General features: G+C 40.3%; 1 long non-coding RNA gene across 1 annotated transcript; it reads right to left on the bottom strand.

The window, feature by feature from the left end:
* Positions 1-397: 397 nt before the first annotated feature.
* Positions 398-21226, bottom strand: LOC123489667. The gene is made up of 3 exons (XR_006660583.1): positions 21145-21226; positions 8730-8813; positions 398-434 (listed from the first exon to the last, which is right to left on the bottom strand). It is a non-coding gene; the product is annotated as an uncharacterized LOC123489667 (long non-coding RNA).
* Between the last annotated feature and the right edge of the window lie 694 nt (positions 21227-21920).

Below are 21920 nucleotides of genomic sequence, written 5' to 3'. Positions count from 1 at the left end.
CAATTACAAAAATGTTATTAAATAGCCATCTTGTTCTTTCTCCGCAGTTACCTTTTGTTTTATGTATGTTAAGCTTTTTAAACAAATGAGTAGGACTTTAGGCCTACAGCAAGAGTGATTGGCTGCCAGTGAGTTGTCTGAAACAAAACAGGCCTATATTTTTGGGCCTTGTGCCTATATCTTGACTGCTTTTCAACAAAGTCCGAACGTGCGGGAAAAACATTTAGCAAATGATGCCTAATTTCAATAAGCTGAATGGTTAAATTAAACGAATGTTTTATATTTTGAGTGTTTAAAAAAAAAGTGTCATATAGGCTACAACAACCAATGCCTAATAAACTGTATATAACACACATTAAAATTTATAGGCCTTCAAATAAATAATAGGCAACACTTACCACTAATGGATTGTTTAGAAGGTGAGTAGTGCAATACTTTAGTGTCGCGAGGGTGTTAAGAGGTGTGAAAAGCATTCCCGTGCAGGGGTCACCGTCCCGCGAGCAGGAGAGCAAAGAGAAGAGGAAGTTAAAAGGTCGTACGAGTAACAATAGTATAGAGTGATCACATTTCATTTATTGTTTAAACTTGTGAGCATAAATCAAATCATTAAAATAAAGTGGCTTAGGCAAATGCGAAAAGAAAATGGTGATGACCTGGTGTGCTTTATGGGAACAAGCCAAGCATGCCATGCTTCCTTGTAATAGCCTAATAATAGCCTATGCCTAATAATGACTATAACAAGAACAACAATGACAATGTAATTTGTATTTTTCAATATCACGGCAACTCCATTTAGGATGTGTAGAGAAGAAAAGTGTTGAAATCTGCTTTACTGAGCTAAGCTGGTTTGATTATACGTACGGGTGACAGAAATGAAAAAGGACACTTTTTGTTAAGACTTAGGCCTAGCCTACACTCTTTTAAAAAAGGGTTCCAAAAGGGTTATTCGGATGTCCCCATAGGAGAACCCTTTTTGGTTCCAGGTAAAACTATTTTGGGTTCCATGTAGAGCCCTCTGTGGAAAGGGTTCTAAATGGAACTCAAAGGGGTTCTACCTGGAACCAAAAGGGTTCTCCAAAGGGTTCTCGACAGCTGAAGAACCCTTTTAGGTTCTAGACAGCACCTTTTTTTCTAAGAGTGTAGCGCTGTAAGAATGGAAAAGGCAATGCTATTCCGATTACTGTGTCTAATAACTCAGTCAATAGCCTATATCAGCCAGCCACACAACACGGTGACTTTGGTAGGCCTATTTCCATACCTACTGTAGATAACTTTTGTATGGGCCTACATTGTATATAACATTATAAAAAATGTATGCTTACTAAAAACAACACACGAATAAAGTCTATCCGGACCTCTGAATGCTTTCCATAATTTGCCTCCATTACACCCCATCCATCTCGCCACTCTCCAGAAAGGCTTTTATCACTGTTAATAATTTATTTGATTGTTTACATGTGTTGCCATATCCGAGGTCCAAACTCGTTTTTTAATTATTAACCTTAATTAAATAAACATAAATGTGAGTCTACATCTGCAGACAAGAGGCACATCAGAAGTGAGGGGATTGCAGGAGGCTTTGGCTGGTCAGAGAGGCGCAAGCTCCACACACGCTGGATGAGTGCAATGCACAAAGCTGTTCTCTTGTTGAATATCTCCCTAAATGCATGAGCATACCAAACTCTATACAGTAAATGTATAGCTTTAAATAATACATTTATATTGTTCATCCAGTCCAAATGATTTAGCTTATAGGCCTACTTCTGCATATGTGCATCACGTGCGAATGTGCAGTCAGATCTGTTGTCAATTAAATTTTATTAACGGACAAAAAATCTCTGGCTCTATGCAAGCTTCATTTTCTTTACCATTCATACTGCTGTATAACCGCTTTAGTAAAATAATTACAACATTGATCAATTCCAGAAACGCTGTAACTAAATATGCATGAGCATGTTAGGCTATATGTGTACAGGCCTACCAAAATCTCAATGCTAAACTGTTGGAGAGAAAAGTTTGAGCCTATATAGAGATTTCTCTCTGTACATCTGATAAAGTCCCATTCCATCATTTCTAAATATGTGGGCCTATTTGCTTTCTCAGTTGCATTTCATTTAGACAGGTATGGCCTAAAAAAGTACAAGAGTCTCTCTTCCAATAGATATCCTCTTTTAAAAATGTATTCAAATCAGCTTTGTCTCGCTTCTGTCAATCAGGGAGTAGAATAGACAACAACATATGATCATTGTGTTTTAAATGGAAACAGACTACTGGCTGTGCCCGCAACTGAGAAAAACACCCTCTCTGCTTCTGTAACAGGAATCAGAGGCATGGAAGTAAAATTATTTTAATAAAACACTGTAAAATGAGGAATGAATTACACATCACACAGGCCTTGGCAGTCTACTGTCCAATTAAGCCAAGGGATAAACAAGTTTGCTTTATAGGAGTAGATTTCCAACAGTTATGCCACCGGTTAGAAGAGTCACAGAATTGCAGATCATTTCAACAACCATTCTATTTTGGACCCAGGAAAATGCATGGCTTTTTAAAGAATCCATAAACATTAACAAAAAATCAACACACAAATGCATAGAAAGGAGAAAAGCAGGCCACACATTTTCTTTTTGCAGAACCAGGAATATATTGATGCAGAGAGTTAAATGATGGATGCCTCAATATTCAGTTTAGGCCTAGGAACTTTCTAAATTTGTATTATGTGGATTATTATTGCTAAAATATGTTAAATATTTCAGTCAGTCGGCTCAAACACCCCTGTTGTATGTCTCATTTATCTGTGAACATATACTGTTGACAGTACAACTTCAAGCAGAGCTTTCTCTGGTGCTTCCTTCCAAGTTACTTTGCCAAGCTAAGGAAAATTCCAGTTCCAAGAGTAATGATATTGCACATAAGTCAGAAATGAATAGTTACTGAACATCATATATTTAGAGTTCTTGGTGAGTCAAAAAAAAGTTAAGCAATGATGTGTGACATTTGGCCATTTTAGAATAGACCATAAATCACTGTTCACTTGACAGAGATCAGTTATAGGACTATTACTAATGCACATTATTGTTTCAAAGGAAATACATCCATAAACTAAATAACTAACTGTTTAAGTTATCTTAGGACTGTGCAATGCACTTTTTTGTTAAAATCCATCGAACACATCTCTGCAAAAGTTACAACAGGCACTATAATACTTCTTAATACTCTCTTTCATCATGGACAAATAGACTACAATTTCATAAAATAGACAAATATAAGCATTTTATAATTTTTCTAAGAAAACTTGCCTTGAATTCTTGATTTTCAAAAAATCATGTAGATTCTAAAACTGTTGTTACCTGATCAACTCTCCAGTTTTAACAAATAAAATATATCAAACAGATTTTTCCATTAATGAGCATATTGAACAATAATTTATTTAGTTATATTATATAGCCAGAGATTATATATAGCTTTACAAAAGTACATTTTATTTGGGTAGGACCTTATCAATAAGCTATTTTTATCTGCCCAACTGTCCTCAGAAATGTGGAATATTGCATGTGGAAGTATCAGAGTATTCCCTATTGAATATGTCATTAGTCTTTTTTTTTTTGCAGACGCTCTTATCCAGAGCGACTTACAGTTAGTGAGTGCATACATTTTTCATACTGGCCCCCCGTGGGAAACGAACCCACAACCCTGGCGTTGCAAGCGCCACGCTCTACCAACTGAGCTACAGGGAACTTTACAATTGATGGTGTATGTATACCAAATATACCAGGTTGTAGGGTCTGGACATGCACTGTATAGTTGAAAGTAGGTTATACATTTAGGGAAAAGCAGCACAGAGTAAAACATCAGAGGTAGGTTTCTTATTCAAAGTTATGGTATATTTATCGGCTGTAAATTGTGGGTCGTTTTACTATGAACAGAAATGGTCAAGAGTTTACAATAGCAGATTAAATACAGTATTTGTGCTAGGTACAGTGGACCAGTCACTAAAATAAATTCATATCAGCTGGGCATGACCAGAACCTTGAAAATAATCATTATGGCGCATATATGCAGTGAGATACTCATGCGTAAAATAGTTTATACATTATATTCCCGAACATTTACTTTAACTAAATACGTACGTTATATTAATCAGAATCGAGCACGGTTGACAAGTGCAGGCTACACCGACCCAAAGCCCTCGAATGTCACAGATTCAACCGTTAGCGGATAAAGCTGTTTTACGGCCACGCTTCCACATGTAGCCTCTCTCACTGCCAAGCGTTTGCGAGATCAACATTTTGGAAAATGTCGAAGTAAGACCATCACATGTAACACTAAACTTCAGTCCAGTTTTCTACACTGACTCCTTTCTCCTCCTCCACTTCTCCCCTCCTTTTATATTAAATAGATTCGGGAGGAGCGCCATTTTCTCTCCAAAACCATGTGCAATGAAATGCATAAGAAACTCCTGCGAAGAAATGCCATCTAAGAAGAAAAAGTGTCAGAGATACAAGGTAAATGCTATCAGAAAGGAACAGAGAGTAACAAATAAACTCAAATTCAACTATTACATTGTTTCAAATGGTGTGAGCACTAAGCTAACCCGCAACACCGACTGTATACTATGCAATAACAATAAAATAATGGCATTTACCTGTGTCAAGCAGTACGGGGAGTACATGGTTATTTTTAGAAATAAAAATTGGAGAGCTTATTTAAGTTGGATGGAAGTTCGCTGTAGTGCTGCATTGCAATCGCTCGCCGTCCTGTTTCGCTCACTCCATGCTGTACTGTAACCCCGCCTAGAAGGCTGAAAGTGAAAGCTTACACAAACTTATGGGGGAAAAAAGTTTTGTCTCCCACCCTCTTCTATGGACTCTCCTGTCGTGTGCACTGATTTTTTTATTGATCAGGGGCGACGGTGTTTGCTATACAACATAATATCACTAACATTAACCTCTCAATTTTGTAAATCATGCGGTGACAAACTCCTACTTAATCTGGTTGTTTCAGCTCATACTCAGTAATCATTCGTAATGACAATACGCCGCTCTTTTTCTTTATGGTAACAAATATGTTATTACGAGGGTTAAATGAATGGGAACGCCAAATGCATAATATCCAGCGTTTTATCAATACGACGTGTAGAGCAGCCTATAGCCTAAAAGAGAAAGGTAAAATGCTTTACAGAAGGTCTGCCAGTCTGACGGTGAGCACTGTAAATTTTGCAAAGAGCTAAACATTTGCTATAGCTACAATGTGATTTTGTGTGTTTTCTATGAAATATTATTATAGACTTATTAAAGTCCATGCAAATGTATGCCATAAGAATATGATTGCTGTAAGGTCAAAGGTGCTGTTGCATATGGGGCCTATAACCGACAATAAAGACCTATAATGTTGATAAATAATAACTTGATATTAAGAGATTGTCTTAAAATATTGGAAATGTCATTTGTTTTCCATCTGAGAAATGAGAAGGTAGCTGAAATATTTAATGAGATTGGAAGAGAAGGACACTGGGGTCTTGGTTTGGATTCATTTTATCTAGACCCTTGTACATTTTATTCTAGCTATGTAAATTAATGGGTTTACATATAAGAGTATTACATTGTTATTACACTACAGTTACACTGCCTCTGCAATGTTCAGTAATATTGCATATAAATGGCATAAATTAGTTTGTAAAACAAATGAACAAATTATTTGTCAGTGTTCCGCATGTTTTGTGTTACTTCTATTGGTTTTCTGCCCTCTGATACAAAGGCACTTTCAGCATCTTGACTGAATTTCAGTGCACACTTCCAGCCCAGGCCGATGTACAAGTAAGACAATTAATGAACATGATCTACTGTGGAGCTTATTGCAGAGTGTATAGAACGCTATCAGACATTAAATCCAAACTGAAACCTGCAATGGCGACTGCAGTTGAAAACAGCAGAGGCGCACGCTGCAGCCACACTGTTGGTCTGGCCAGGGACATTTACTACAATGAAGTTGACTTGAAAATGGAAAACAGCCCAACCTGAAGACTGCTGGATAAGAACATACTGTATGCTACCAAAACAAGATAGTGTCCCATGGAAGGAGGAGTGTATTAGAAAACACAGAATATTGGTCAAACTGGGAACAATTTTCAGAGGCATGTACCCTCTCACAGAAAACATCTCTCTCTCTCTCTCTCTCTCTCTCTCTCTCTCTCTCTCTCTCTCTCTCTCTCTCTCTCCCCCTCTCTCTCTCTCTCTCTCTCTCTCTCTCTCTCTCTCTCTCTCTCTCTCTCTCTCTCTCTCTCTCTCTCTCTCTCTCTCTCTCTCTCTCTCTCTCTCTCTCTCTCTCTCTCTCTCTCTCTCTCTCTCTCTCTCGCACACACACACACACAAACACAAACACGCTTTTCACAAAGTAATAAAACAAGTTTTGGACCAGGTCCTAAGTGTGGTATAGGGGGTTTGGTGGGGGTAACGTCAGTGTGGAGCTGAAATTTAGATCTGACACTGGAGTCCCTAAGATTTATGAGGCCTACTGCTTGTGCATTTACACCACAAGCCTCTGCTGGAGAAACAAAGAGATCTGGGCTCTGTGTGGCCAATTATACTGCACACAACCAGGGGGAGCCAGAGACTGAGGGAAGGAGGGAGGGAGAGAGATAGAGAGAGACAGAAGACATGGAGGAGGAGGAGGGAGGGAGGGAGAGGAGGAGGAGGAGGAGGGAGGGAGGAGGAGGAGGGAGAGAGATAGAGAGAGACAGAGAGGGAGACATAGAGGAGGGAGGGAAGGAGGAGGGAGAGAGATAGAGAGAGACAGAGAGGGAGACATAGAGGGAGGGAGGGAAGGAGGGAGGGAGAGAGATAGAGAGAGACAGAGAGGGAGACATAGAGGGAGGGAGGGAAGGAGGGAGGGAGAGAGATAGAGAGAGACAGAGAGGGAGACATAGAGGGAGGGAGGGAAGGAGGGAGGGAGAGAGATAGAGAGAGACAGAGAGGGAGACATAGAGGGAGGGAGGGAAGGAGGGAGGGAGAGAGATAGAGAGAGACAGAGAGGGAGACATAGAGGGAGGGAGGGAGGGAGGGAGGGAGGGAGGGAGGGAGGGAGGGAGGGAGGGAGGGAGGGAGTGTGTGGTCAGGGGTCTGTGCAGACCACATAACCGCAACCTCCCCTTCTCACCACACAAGGTCATGCTCACAGCATTCCATACTGGTTGATTCCATCTGTGAATATGATATGACTGAAATAATAAACGTTACCTTGATATATTGGAAAATATATCCCAAAATGACGTCAATTCTGATAAGCAGTAACTTTCAGAGTGACAAACATACACATAATTTGGGCAGTTGTGTAACAGCAGGTGGAATGAATCCTGTTCCCAAGTTGTAGTCTCTGTCTAACTCAGTGTATTCATGGATGTTTTTTTTGTCTCGCTCTCTCTGTCTCTGAAGTCATAAAAAGCACACAGGATCACAAAAGTGAAAGGTTGCAGAGAGTGGGTTTGAAGGGGCTCAAAAACTGTTTTCCTCCTTTATAGAGTTGAGTTGAATGCAACACACGCAAACACTCATCCAGCATCGCTCCTTAAATGAACCCCACATTTAGTGGTCTATGTGAGTAAATCTCTCATTAAGTAACACATGGTAGAGCCATATGCTATGGTTTTTGAGTCTGTGGCTCTCCTTTTCACACGCTGGAATATACATATTTGCTGTGCTACACCACTCAGTGTGGTAAAGTCAAAAATGGATTTGCTGTTATATTGAAGCACTGTAGCAGCAGCATCTGCATGGGTTGTTTTGCATACCACAAACACACACGAATATATGGAACAACTAAAACATACGACTCAGAAGTTAAGCACAGAATTCACAGGGTTAAAAATTTGATAAATGACTAAAATGTAAATGTAAATTAGGATTCCCAACCAATTACTCCCTCATATATGAAGACAAAATGGACAGACAGAAGATTCTGAGGTAGCTGGAGTGGTGATGGTGTCATGGTAGCCATGCGATGCCTGGGGCCTAACCTCCATATGAGGAGGTGAGTACAGATACCCTTCTCTGGATGGCCTTGAACTCACTGGCCCTGATATCTAATATGGTCACATTGATGCTCCTCCCCTCTCCAACTTCTCCACCAACCATGATACTCAATTACCTCCCATTATGGCTCATTTCTGTACCCCGAGACACACGATACACTGTAGCAACCCAGATTCTCTATAACTTGGCAAAAGGCTTTAGCTGGAAACAAAGAGTAGAAAACTGGCTCCCACCTCATTAACAATCACATTTTCAGTCATCCACAGACTACCACTCCCCCCATCCAGCAATTCTCTTTTTATTACCATTTCATTTCAGGCCGATCGCTGTAAATCCAATGCGCTCGCTGGGTGGAATTTTTAAAGCTGCATGTTTTTTTCAACTGTGTGTAGTTTTCTAGGTTTTTTGGGGTCCTTTTTTTCATTTTATACAACTCTGCATGCTGCACATTATCGTTATAATTTTCTTTCCCACGAGGTAAGGGCGCTTCGGCGGAGTTGCAAGGCCCTTTTCTCAAAGTGTGTGTGGAAATAATGATTGTAATGGTTTGCAGCTGAGGAGAGGGAGCTGTGAGTGACATTATGATTGTGGTGCAATTACCAAGAGCATAAAAGCAGACCATCAGTCTGAATAATGACTAATGACTCAAATAACACATTAAATAATCATAATAATAACAATAATAACAATAATAATGCATACCCTGTAGGAATCTGATACTACAAAGCATTCAGGCATCCCAGGACCTCTGGAGGGGTCTTCATTCACCAGAAAGGTTTCGGTGGCCTGAAACGTAACACAACAGTCATTCATAGTGTCAATGCATTTACCATCCTTTAAACAACTCCTTACCTTATACAACACAACACACAACACAACATCATTTTCTTTTTAATAATAATAATAACATTATTATAATATTATTATACTTATGTATTTATTAATTATTAATTATTATAATTATAATTATTGTTCTTATAATTATAATTATTACTATTGTTATTATTATTGGTCAGAGATTATGTGCCAATTACAGTTCAGTCAAGCAATATCAGCATAATGTACAAAATCTAATGGAAAATCCCTACCCCTCTTATACTCACACACAAAACATGATTCATAATGTGCACTGGCCAACTCATATGCTACGCAGGCCTGAACTCCAGTGCTAGCACCAGAATGGAGACCAGAACGTTTCAGCTGCTTTTTGGATCACACCACACAATACACACTGACACAATGGCATTTCCTGTCCCTGGTTGTCACCTGGTGACTTCTCCCACAGCGGTGACTGATTCAGCACAAAAACATTCACATGGGGCATACATTCACTGATCGATGCAGCAAAGGTATTTTTCTAAGTGTTATTTCCATTCAGCACAGTTCATTTGTATGCTGTGGAACACACCAGCTGGGCCTTGAGCGCTGAATGAGCATCCATTCCAGTTCTGCCGTCAATTGAGGCAGGCCAGCCCAGACAACATAGCTGGGAGGAAACCTTGATATGGAGAGTTGGGGAAAATCCTATTTTCCAGAACCTTAAATCCTGATTTCTCAAGTTTCACAAAACAGGAACAAACAGTGTTCGAAGCCAACTCTGAATGCATGCTACTCTTAACTTGTGTACCTGGTAAACATACACTATATACACTTAAAACAGACATTAACACACACAGATAACACAGGAACAATACTTGAAGGAATACTTACACACACAGACACATGCATAAACACACAACACTATAATAAGTCCCAGACTTTGGCTAACCAAGCTGCGGCTAGAAACAAAGGCTATTCATATCCCACCCAATGAGAGGTTAGCACTCTTGTCTTTTCCCTTTCCCTTTTAACACTGGAGGGGCATCTGTGTGTGTGTTTGTGTGTGTGTGTGTGTGCCTGTGTGTGTGTGTGTGTGTGTGTGTGCCTGTGTGTGTGTGTGTGTGTGTGTGTGTGTGTGTGTGTGTGTGTGTGTGTGTGTGTGTGTGTGTGTGTGTGTGTGTGTGTGTGTGTGTGTGTGTGTGTGTGTGCTGTATAAACTAATCATTTAATGCAAATCCATTGCTTACTTTTTGTATGTTTGCTCTTCAAGTTAGATTTCGAATAAGAAATGTGAGTGCAAGTCACAACTGAAAACTCAAATTAGACGATTCATGACATTCGGCTTCAACAACCATGTTCGGACCTGCCATCATTAATATGGAGGAGAACAGAGTGAAACCATAAAAGGTTTGTTCCATCACAATAACTGCTCTTTCTCAGCTCTTCAAAGGTTGTTAAGGACCAAGGTTCATATGTAATATGTCCTTTACTCTCCTAATGGACATAAGCATATCGTCTTGACATTGTCCTACAGTGGTAGTTCTGCTTGCCACATACAGTGGGGAAAAAAAGTATTTAGTCAGCCACCAATTGTGCAAGTTCTCCCACTTAAAAATATGAGAGAGGCCTGTAATTTTCATCATAGGTACACGTCAACTATGACAGACAAAATGAGAAAAAAAATCCAGAAAATCACATTGTAGGATTTTTTTATTAACTAATTTGCAAATTATGGTGGAAAATAAGTATTTGGTCAATAACAAAAGTTTCTCAATACTTTGTTATATACCCTTTGTTGGCAATGACACAGGTCAAATGTTTTCTGTAAGTCTTCACAAGGTTTTCACACACTGTTGCTGGTATTTTGGCCCATTCCTCCATGCAGATCTCCTCTAGAGCAGTGATGTTTTGGGGCTGTCGCTGGGCAACACGGACTTTCAACTCCCTCCAAAGATTTTCTATGGGGTTGAGATCTGAGACTGGCTAGGACTCAGGACCTTGAAATGCTTCTTACGAAGCCACTCCTTCGTTGCCCGGGCGGTGTGTTTGGGATCATTGTCATGCTGAAAGACCCAGCCACGTTTCATCTTCAATGCCCTTGCTGATGGAAGGAGGTTTTCACTCAAATTCTCATGTTACATGGCCCCATTCATTCTTTCCTTTACACACGGATCAGTCGTCCTGGTCCCTTTGCAGAAAAAACAGCCCCCAAAGCATGATGTTTCCACCCCCCATGCTTCACAGTAGGTATGGTGTTCTTTGGATGCAACCCAGCATTCTTTGTCCTCCAAACACTGACGAGTTAAGTTTTTACCAAAAAGTTATATTTTGGTTTCATCTGACCATATGACATTCTCCCAATCCTCTTCTGGATCATCCAAATGCACTCTAGCAAACTTCAGACGGGCCTGGACATGTACTGGCTTAAGCAGGGGGACACGTCTGGCACTGCAGGATTTGAGTCCCTGGCGGCGTAGTGTGATACTGATGGTAGGCTTTGTTACTTTGGTCCCAGCTCTCTGCAGGTCATTCACTAGGTCCCCCCGTGTGGTTCTGGGATTTTTGCTCACCGTTCTTGTGATCATTTTGACCCCACGGGGTGAGATCTGCGTGGAGCCCCAGATCGAGGGAGATTATCAGTGGTCTTGTATGTCTTCCATTTCCTAACAATTGCTCCCACAGTTGATTTCTTCAAACCAAGCTGCTTACCTATTGCAGATTCAGTCTTCCCAGCCTGGTGCAGGTCTACAATTTTGTTTCTGGTGTCCTTTGACAGCTCTTTGGTCTTGGCCATAGTGGAGTTTGGAGTGTGACTGTTTGAGGTTGTGGACAGGTGTCTTTTATACTGATAACAAGTTCAAACAGGTGCCATTAATACAGGTAACAAGTGGAGGACAGAGGAGCCTCTTAAAGAAGAAGTTACAGGTCTGTGAGAGCCAGAAATCTTGCTTGTTTGTAGGTGACCAAATACTTATTTTCCACCATAATTTGCAAATAAATTCATTAAAAATCCTACAATGTGATTTTCTGGATAATTTTTTCTCATTTTGTCTGTCATAGTTGACGTGTACCTATGATGAAAATTACAGGCCTCTCTATCTTTTTAAGTGGGAGAACTTGCACAATTGGTGGCTGACTAAATACTTTTTTTCCCCCACTGTACAGTGCCTTGCAAAAATTGCATTACAACCTGCAATTTAAATTGATTTTTATTTGGATTTCATGTAATGGACATACACAAAATAGTCCAAATTGGTGAAGTGAAATGAAAAAAAAACTTTCAAAATATTCTAAAAAATTAATAACGGAAAAGTGGTGTGTGCATATGTAGTCACCCCCTTTGCTATGAAGCCCCTAAATAAGATCTGGTGCAACCAATTACCTTCAGAAGTCACATAATTAGTTAAATAAAGTCCAATCTAAGTGTCACATGATCTAAATATATATACACCTGTTCTGAAAGGCCCCAGAGTCTGCAACACCACTAGACCAAGGAGCTCTCCAAACAGGTCAGGGACAAGGTTGTGGAGTACAGTACAGGTTTGGGTTATAAAAAAATATCAGAAACTTTGAACATCCCACGGAGCACCATTAAATCCATTATTAAAAAATGGAAAGAATATGGCACCACAACAAACCTGCCAAGAGAGGGCCGCCCACCAAAACTCACGGACCAGGCAAGGAGGGCATTAATCAGAGAAGCAACAAAGAGACCAAAGATAACCCTGAAGGTGCTGTAAAGCTCCACAGTGGAGATTGGAGTATCTGTCCATTGGACTACTTTAAGCCGTAACTCCACAGAGCTGGGCTTTACGGAAGAGTGGACAGAAAAAAGCCATTGCTTAAAGAAAAGCAAAAGGCATGTGGGCAACTCCCCAAACATATGGAAGAAGGTACTCTGGTCAGATGATACTTTTTGGCCATCAAGGAAAACACTATGTCTGGCACAAACCCAACACCTCTCATCACCCCAAGAACACCATCCCCACAGTGAAGCATGGTGGTGGCAGCATCATGCTGTGGGGATGTTTTTCATTGGCAGGGACTGGGAAACTGGTCAGAATTGAAGGAATGATGGATGGCGCTAAATACAGGGAAATTATTGAGGGAAACCTGTTTCAGTCTTCCAGAGATTTGAGACTGGGACGGAGGTTCACCTTCCAGCAGGACAAAGACCTTAAGCATACTGCTAAAGCAACACTCAAGTGGTTTAAGGGGAAATATTTAAATGTCTTGGAATGGCCTAGTCAAAGCCCAGACCTCAATCCAATTGAGAATCTGTGGTATGACTTAAAGATTGCTGTACACCAGCAGAACCCATCCAACTTGAAGGAGCTGGAGCAGTTTTGCCTTGAAGAATGGGCATAAATCCCAGTGGCTAGATGTGCCAAGCTTATAGAGACATACCCCAAGAGACTTGCAGCTGTAATTGCTGCAAAAGGTGGCTCTACATAGTATTGACTTTGTGGGGGTGAATAGTTATGCACGCTCAAGTTCTCTGTTTCTTTGTCTTATTTCTTGTTTGTTTCACAACAAAAATATTTTGCATCTTCAAAGTCGTAGGCATGTTGTGTAAATCAAATGATACAAACCCCCAAAAAAATCCATTTTAATTCCAGGTTGTAAGGCCACAAAATAGGAAAAATGCCAAGGGGGTGAATACTTTCGCAAGCCACTGTATAGGCTATTTCTGTGAATATGATTCGGTTCTCTTCATCTCAGAGAAAGAGGCTTATTCTCAGGCCTGAGGGTGTTACAGTCCTAAAAGCGGTTGGATTGACCAGTGGTTTGCTGAAAGGAGGGAGGGGTGAAGGGATGGAAGGATGAAGGGATAGCAGAGTGAAACCTCTCTCTCTGCTGCATGGATTGCCTTCATACTTGAAAAGGGGCATCATTTGTTTGAGGCGGCACTGATTGTTTGATGTAGCTCCCTGTAGCACTGGCCCCTTTTTTCCCCTTTCTGTATGTTTGTATGGAGCATGTTGACAATTGTATATGCCACCCTTTTCTATATATATGCAACATATGCCTGATCCATATGGCCAGCCTTGAGCTGAAAATAGTATCAAGGCCTCACTTAACAAACAATGATTTGATGTCTGGGATGGAGTTTTAGTGTTTGAAAATGTATGCACTCACTAACTGTAAGTCGCTCTGGATAAGAGCGTCTGCTAAATAACTAAAATGTAATGTAAAATGTGTTTTACCGAATTCAAATGTTCATCAAATGTAATTGATCAAGATTTGATTTCTTAACATTCCCATGTTTGGTTAGCAGTGAATGCTCAATTTAACTGTGTGGGTTTGACCAGCAACCAAAACAAAGGCAGAAATGCTTTCTTTTCCAAATGACAATTAATGTCTCAGATTTTCGTTAGTCTAATAGTTGATTGAAGTATTTTTGGGACCTGAATCCTGCCCAGTCTCTCTGTCCATCTCTTCCTCTCTTTTTATTACGCACACACATGCTGCAGACACACAATCTCTCTCATCAAACTATATACAGTCAGGTCCATAATTACTGGCACCCTGAGCTACAGTTGAAGTCGGAAGTTTACATACACTTAGGTTAGAGTCATTAAAACTCGTTTTTCAACCACTCCACAAATTTCTTGTTAACATTTACATTTTAGTCATTTAGCAGATGCTCTTATCCAGAGCGACTTACAGTTAGTGAGTGCATACATTTTTCATACATAGTTAACAAACTATAGTTTTGGCAAGTCAGTTTGGACATCTACTTTGTGCATGACACAAGTAATTTTTCCAACAATTGTTTACAGACAGATTATTTCACTTATAATTCACTGTATCACAATTCCAGTGCGTCAGAAGTTTACGTACACTAAGTTGACTGTGCCTTTAAACAGCTTGGAAAATTCCAGAAAATGATGTAATGGCTGTAGAAGCTTCTGATAGGCTAATTGACATCATTTGAGTCAATTGGAGGTGTACCTGTGGATGTATTTCAAGGTCTACCTTTAAACTCAGTGCCTCTTTGCTTGACATCATGGGAAAATCAAAAGAAATCAGCCAAGACCTCCGAAAATAATTGTAGACCTCCACAAGTCTGGTTCATCCTTGGGAGCAATTTCCAAACGCCTGAAGGTACCACGTTCATCTGTACAAACAATAGTACGCAAGTATAAACATCAAGGGACCACGCAGCCGTCATATCGCTCAGGAAGGAGACGTGTTCTGTCTCCTAGAGATTAACGTATTTTGGTGCGAAAAGTGCAAATCAATCCCAGAACAACAGCAAAGGACTTTGTGAAGATGCTGGAGGAAACAGCAAGGAAGAAGCCACTGCTCCAAAACCGCCATAAAAAAGCCAGACTGCGGTTTGCAACTGCACATGGGGAATGTCCTCTGAAATGTCCTCTGGTCTGATGAAACAAAAATAGAACTGTTTGGCCATAGTGACCATCGTTATATTTGGAGGAAAAGGGGAGGTGCTTGCAAGCTGAAAAACACCATACCAACCGTGAAGCACGGGGTGGCAGCATCATGCTGTGGGGGTGCTTTGCTGCAGGAGGGACTGGTGCACTTCACAAAATAGATGGCATCATGAGGAAGGAAAATTATGTGGATATATTGAAGCAACATCTCAAGACATCAGTCAGGAAGTTAAATCTTGGTCGCAAATGGGTCTTCCAAATGGACAATGACCCCAAGCATACTTCCAAAGTTGTGGCAAAATGGCTTAAGGACAACAAAGTCAAGGTATTGGAGTGGTCATCACAAAGCCCTGACCTCAATCCTATAGAACATTTGTGGGCAGAACTGAAAAAGCGTGTGCGCGCAAGGAGGCCTACAAACCTGACTCAGTTACACCAGCTCTGTCAGGAGGAATGGGCCAAAATTCACCCAATTTATTGTGGGAAGCTTGTGGAAGGCTTCCCAAAACGTTTGACCCAAGTTAAACAATTTAAAGGCAATGCTACCAAATACTAATTGAGTGAATGTAAACTTCTGACCCACTGGGAATGTGATGAAAGAAAGAAAAGCTGAAATAAATCATTCTCTCTACCATTATTCTTACATTTCACATTCTTAAAATAAAGTGGTGATCCTAACTGACCTAAGACAGGGAATTTTTACTAGGATTAAATGTCAGGAATTGTGAAAAACTGAGTTTAAATGTATTTGACTAAGGTGTATGTAAACTTCCAACTTCAACTGTATATTGTTTGCAAAAAAATTAGGAAATTAATATTATTTTATACTAATTACTCAGAGAAAGAGATTTAGTTTAACAAGTAATAAAAACAAATCTCAAAATGATAGGGGTCAAAATTATGGACACCCCTGTATTCAATACTCTAGCACCCTCCCCTTGCGATCCTTCGTCTGTTCTTATGGACTGTCCTCTTCAATTCAAACCACAGGTTTTCAATGGGGTTCAAGTCCGGAGACTGAGATGGCCATTGCAAAATGTTGATTTGATGGTCAATTAATCATTTCCTTGAGGATTTTGATTTTGATCCACTTAGCCTCCTGGCAGAGGCAACCAGGTTTTTTGGCTAAAATGTCCTGGTACTTGGTAAAGATGCCGTTGACCTCAACAAGGGCCCCAGGACCAGTGGTAGCAAAATATCCCCATAACATCAAAGATCCACCACCATATTTTACTGTAGGTATGAGGTTATTTTCTGCTTATGCTTTTGTTTTTCAACTCCAAACCCTGTGTGGCCAAAGAGCTCTATTTACATGTCTTCTGACCACATCCACTGGGCACAGACGTCAGTTCAACTTCTACTTTCAACTAAAACATTCACCATGTCATTGGATTTAGGTTAAAAGCTGGGTAAAAATATGAAATTCCCTTATGTTGATGACTTTTGCAAATCTCAGTCTCTGGATTTGAACTCTATTGAAAACCTGTGGTTTTGAATTGAAAAGGGCAGACCATAAGAGCAGACGAGGGATATCAAGGATCTAGAAATAATCTGTATGGAGGAATGGTCTAAGATCCCTCCCAACATGTTCTCCGTCTCATAAAACTTTTTAGAAAAAGGCTCAGTGTTCTTATCCTCTCAAGGGAAGTGTGCTAGATTATTGAAAACAGGGGTGCCAATAATTTTGACCCCTATCATTTTCAGATTATTTTTTTTTACGATATGTAAAGCTTATTAAAGAGCAGTGGTACTATCAAGAGCAGTGTGCGGGTTTCTTTTTTTCTCAATTGTATTAGTATAAAATAATATATTTTCCCCTTTTTTGAGCATACAATATAGCTCAGTATTTGTATTATTTATTTTATACAGTCATTTTTGCTCATCTTGATCAAGGGTGCCAATACCTGACTGTATGTATGGGGTTTGCCAATCTTTTCATGGCACAGGATAAATTAAAACATATACATCGTTCTCTCTCTCTCTCTCTCTCTCTCTCTCTCTCTCTCTCTCTCTCTCTCTCTCTCTCTCTCTCTCTCTCTCTCTCTCTCTCTCTCTCTCTCTCTCTCTCTCTCTCTCTCTCTCTCTCTCTCTCTCTCTCTCTCTCTCTCTCTCTCTCTCCTCACACACACAAACACACACACACACATACACACAATAGAGAAGCACCTGACTTCCCTTACTAATTTCCAAACCAGTCTTTCTGGCCTCACAACAATCCATGAGAACAGTCATCTCCTCCATTATTGATCAGACAGTGATCATCATCGTTATCACTCCTCATCCCCACCGGACATTGTCATCAATAGTGCCACAGTTAGTGTTCTTCAGCATCACTGATATCCTCCCAGTCCCAGTCAGTGGCTGCATGGGGCTTCACTGTATACTCGGTAACAAGCTAACGAACCTGTGCTGATCAAAGAGAGGACAGGGAGGGGGAACTTGTTTGTTAAAAAATGTGGGGGGGGAAATATGAAAGGGGAAATGTACGTTGTGTGAGTCCACGCCAGAGCCACCTCAGGGAAAAATGCTGGGAAAATGTGATATTTTACACCTGCTTCTCAGGAGGTGAGGGGTAAGAGAGGGGAGGTGGGGGATAATAATTAGAAGGGTGTATGTGGGATTGGAGATTGGAGATTGTTTATTGTTGTAGGGCTGTTTGGGGTTTGCCTTTGGTTCTTTCTCGTGCATTCCATTTTAAGTCTGAGGTGTGGATAATGTATTTGATGCCAGTTTATTATATTTGCTCAACCTGGTTCTAAATACAGAAGAAATGTAGAAAAATGTAATATGCAAATACAGCTCGACTGATAAATAGCCCTTAAGCTCAGTTTAATGAAAGTCTAATTCTTCATTAGAGACCCTCAACTGGAGAGCAAGCAAAAATAAATATATTGTTGGGAAATTATTTCAAATTAAACTAGGAGGGCAGAAGACACTGTAAAACAGTTCCAAACTAAATGGAATAAAATGACTCATTAAGCGTTGGTATGCAGTCTGCAGTGGGCATAGTACTATGGCTGAGTCTGGACTATATAAAACATTTGAGGCAGTATTTTGAATACAAATGTTATGACCTGCTCACAGTCATCTAAATTTGGTCTGACGCTAAAAACGACATTATAGTGCACAATGAATGTGTGCCCAAGGGACAACAGGTTAGTGAGGGGTGGCAGGTAGCCTAGCAGGTTGCCTAACAGTTAAGAGCGTTGGGCCAGTAACCAAAAGGTTGCTGGTTTGAATCCCCGAGCTGACTAGGTGAAAAATAGTAGAATAATCTGTTGATGTGCCCTTGAGCAAGGCACTTAACCCTAATTGCTCATGTAAGTCACTCTGGATAAGAGTGTCTACCTAATGACTAAAATGTAAAAATGGGTGTGATGTGTACATCTTCTTCTCTCTGCAGTGGGCACTGTAAGATGCCTTTAACGGCTGAGGCTGGCATTCTAAAACAGGGGGCCTCATTCTGAAGAATCAGGATGGCTCAAAATGCAACACAACTTCTGCAGCATATGGATAGCTACCAAAACTTGATCCATGTTCATAATCTATGTACATAGTCCTCAAAGGTTATGGCTCCACTACCATATGCCCAAAGTCTACCCGAACTGCTAATCTAAGATGACCTTACATGACCACATACCTTTAAGATGAAATGAGAAACTGACTTCGGATCAGAACTGAAAGACAACTCTCTGCACCCTTTATAGAATCACATCCAGGAGTTAATATGACACATATGCATGCCATCACCTCCTCCCAAGTGTTTATTTAACAAAAACAAACCCTAGCATTCGTCTGGATTGCAACGCCAATGAGGATATGGTAGCCTCTACACCACAGATCACAAAAGGGCGAAGGAGGACCACATATACACAGTGAGAGATGACATCACTGGCAGCGACAGCCAAGAGCTGCAGAAAACATACGGCCTGGAAACCGCCTGTTTGATCATGTGGTGGGCTGCTCCCTCTGTACATACACATCAACATCTACAGCGTGGGATATACAATTACCTAACAATTTACACAGCTCCCTCGAGATTATGACACAGTACTCCTCCTCATACAAATCACACACATCCTGACCATGGGCCAGAACATGTAGCACTCGAGAAAATACTACTTTTAGTGCCTGAAGTCAATAGAGGGAAGGGCATTATAGAATACTTAGAAAGGAGAGCATACATTAATTTGTGAAGCATATAAATTATATGTTATTCTTTAATATATGCATATATTTATGCACTCCTAAACTACAATATATTTGATACGTGAAGGACTCAATGGACAGGGTGAGTTTGAAGGATTGCCTTAGCATCCTTAAATACTGATTGTGCGTGTTTACATGTTTAGAAAATGTTGGGCAGAAATTCTAGGTCTAGCTTTTCATTAAAAAGAGGTGATTTGCTAAGTAGCTGAAAAACAAATCAACATAATCCCATGTGAGGCCTGTCCTGAATTTTGTTTTTATATTAAGGTACTGATGAGCTACTTGGACTAGTGCCATGCCAGTGTGCAAGTAAACAAATAATTATTCATACAAATAATTTTCCATATTCATGTGCAAATAGAATTGTAGGAATCTATCAGTAACTTCAAGGTTGTATATGTCAGTGGTTCCTCAATAGGCAATGTTCACAAAATGACTAACTCAATTGATCCTATGCCAAGATATCAAGCTAAAGGTCAAGAACCTGACAGCTACATTATAACTCATTAAACAACACTTTTACTTTCCATGACTAATTTAGAACTTAATAGCAGTCCACTTCTACCCAATATCCCACAACTGGACTACTTTGGAAAAATACACTAAACAAATAAAGGAGCAGAATATATGTCCTTTGTGCTTACATTTAATCAGAAGTCAGATCAAGTTTTTCCTTGACAGTCTTAGAGACATGATTCACTCTACTACTTTACTGTGTAAAGATTATATCAAACTTTGTTTTGGTGTAGGCTTACTTATAGCTTAGCAATATTTTCTGTTCTCAAGAAACTCATGTTAAATGTTTTAAGCCATAGAGGAAATTAACCTCTACTGAACTAAACTCTCCATTACAATATCATAACATGCAATCACAAGCAGCATCACAAGGACCAGTGCTGTGGACTTGGTGGGCCTAGTGGTTATTAGAATGGCCTTGTGCTCTCCTTACTGACCTGAATTCAACAAGTAGCCTTTACAGCTATGCGTAATTACGCACCAGTCGGTAAGAAGTTATACCGGTAGATCATGTTAACAGAGCACGAGAGGAAAGCAGTCTCGCCAATTATCTTCCACAACTAACATTGATTTCAGCAATAAAGTCCAATTCTTAGGGTAACATCTCCTATAAACTGTAGCCAAAATGCACTTATAAACCAAAAAGTAAGTGCGCCCGTTGACTATTCACATTAGGTGATTTCGATTTTTATGTTACTGCTTATTCAATTTCTTTCACGTTTGGGTTGTGCAACGCTGCGTTGACTTCTGTGTATAATATAGATACATCAAAGTAGACGCTTGATTGGTGGAGAGCAGTGCTCTGCTTGTCAATATGGGGGCGACAGCATGACCACGAGCTGCAACGACTGGAAGCTGCTCAACTGCCCCGGGAACGTAGCGGAGTGGAGGGTAAAGGAAGATAAATTATCCGCGTTATCCTTGTTAAAATATAACCCACTTCCATTGATGATTTAACATAAAATCCTATACAGTATCAATATGAGATTGGGTAGTGCAAAGTTAACTTTAATGTATGGTATTACTCCTTAAACCACTCACAAGATAACTTTGGGATTATCATTAATAATTGTTGATGCACTAGCGTGATGTTTTCGTGTTTAAACAAAACATTAAGATGTTTACAAGCTTTCAGATGCATAAAATAGCAAATTATTGATTTACACAGCACGTACCATTGTGGAGGAGGGAAATGTGCCAACAGTCTCAAATACCCATTTTCCACTCTAAAAAAGTTCAGCTTCCAAAAAAGTGTGGGAGAGAAACTACTCGTTTCTTCTGATACCGGAAGCAAAATAACCCTAATACGGGACGGCCTGTGGCCCGGTGAACATTTTTTAATTGTAGTTTTACTGTTCTCCTCCAACATGGAAAGGGGAAGGGAGACGGCTTATCCAAGTCATCCACTTCCCGGCTTCATTCGGGGTGTTTATGTCCGCTATTAATGCGTGGGACTTCCATGAAAACACGGACGGCGGTTGTCGGAGCTGTGAGGACTTGCAATGGTCGCCTGTCAGTGCGCCATCCCTTCCGTCCGCTTTGTCCACCGAATACCCCGCGAGGCAAATCCGTGCACGATGCGAGCGTCTCGTCAGCTCCCAAGTAACAGAGCAGAGGTCTCTCTTTGCAAGGGACCGACAGTAAGTAGACTGCTTACACGCTCACAAATCAGCTGTTGCTTCTGTGTGCCTCAAAGGAACTCTGTGTGTTATCCTCATCCTCTGGTCCTAATAAAAAAATAAAAAAATAGAATTCCCTTTGGTTCTTCTTCACCTGTTCTTCAATGCCCATATTTACTCAAGAAAAAGGAGACCACAACTAGCACAAGATCTGGCACCATGGATGTTGCAATATCATAGTTTGGGAGAGAGGTGATACTTGATCATGCCACTATGCCAGGCGACTTCACGAGAACGCGCATATGTATACGCTAAATCCCTGTACATATGAC

The sequence above is a fragment of the Coregonus clupeaformis genome, unplaced genomic scaffold, assembly GCF_020615455.1.
Source record: "Coregonus clupeaformis isolate EN_2021a unplaced genomic scaffold, ASM2061545v1 scaf3149, whole genome shotgun sequence".
In the NCBI taxonomy this organism is placed as follows: domain Eukaryota; kingdom Metazoa; phylum Chordata; class Actinopteri; order Salmoniformes; family Salmonidae; genus Coregonus; species Coregonus clupeaformis.
Note: the sequence above shows the minus strand (reverse complement) of the source record. Positions and strands in the feature narration are given on the sequence as shown.